The sequence below is a fragment of the Palaemon carinicauda genome, chromosome 34 (genome assembly GCF_036898095.1).
Source record: "Palaemon carinicauda isolate YSFRI2023 chromosome 34, ASM3689809v2, whole genome shotgun sequence".
NCBI classification, from domain to species: domain Eukaryota; kingdom Metazoa; phylum Arthropoda; class Malacostraca; order Decapoda; family Palaemonidae; genus Palaemon; species Palaemon carinicauda.
In genome coordinates, this window is record NC_090758.1 from 60884541 (window position 1) to 60885821 (window position 1281).

The window sequence follows — 1281 nt, forward strand, 5'->3', positions numbered from 1 at the left end:
GCATTTCGCTTTGCTCGTGACCATTATTGTAAGTTTCTCTTTGTTGAAGGACAAGTTGGTAGGCCTTGTCGGTGCTGTCATTCATCGATGATAGAAGATGCCCATGACAACTGAGGTCCCCCAATTTCCTGTCCAAATTAGATGCCACCGTCAAAGACGACTGCTGGCATTTCATTGCATTCACGATCCTGGAAAGCAGATTCTAAAAATAAAACATTGTACTTAAATACTTATAATTTCAAAAACCTTTACCTTCTATATCAAAGCTAAATTTCAGCGAAAAATTTCCCATTTTTTTTCTTTTCTTTTTTTTTTATCTTTGCCGTGTGTAATAAACCTTTTGTTACGTAAACACTCAAAGTTTAACAATAAAGTTTCCCTCGTTAATATCAACAGTCAAGATGGAGAGGACTTTCACTCTGGAATATTCTACTTAAGAATTTCTACCTCCATTTTATTAATAACCTTTGGTATAAAACACCAAACCTGAAGTTAAAGCATCAATTCCCTCTGTACCGGGTCGCCAATACTAGAGATTAAAAACCTCAACATTTTTAAAAGTAGAAAAACAGTCTAAAGAATGAATAACTCTCACAAGTCCATAACTCTGAAAAATGTAAGCAAGAATTGACCATTCATCAATGTTAGTTGACAACACTTCAAAAATCCGCTCTTTTGTACTCTTTCTGGGCTTACATACATTGATGACCTGAACAGTGTATTCAGTACAAGTTTAAATTCTTTGGTTTTCTATGATTTCCAAATCTGGCTTTTTGCTACCTACTTGCATTAAAATCGAAATTTTTTTATCTGGAACAACGTTCAAACAATGCCAAAGTACTTTACATAATTCTGTCGACTGCCTCCTGCTCCTTCATGTTTAATTTTAAAGATTCATTTGCTGTCCAGTTTCCAACCACTCTTTTCATGATTAAAAAAAAATGCGCTGTATTCATCGCTAAAAACTTCAGAATTACTCCAAACCTACTACTGAGGTGTCACAACATATAAATTTCCCAACACCAGAGGCGTCACAATATAACTTAAATCTGAGGAGTCACAATATAGCGGTAAATTTCCTATGTCTGAAGCGTCGCAATATAGCGGTAAATTTCCTATGAGGCGTCGCAATATATTGATAAGATTGCCTATATCCGAGGCTTCGCAATGTGATAAATTGCCTACATCTGATGCGTCACCATATAGTAATTAACTGCCTACATCTCAGGCGTCACAATAGAGTGATAAACTGCCTACATCTGAGGCGTCACAATAGAGTGC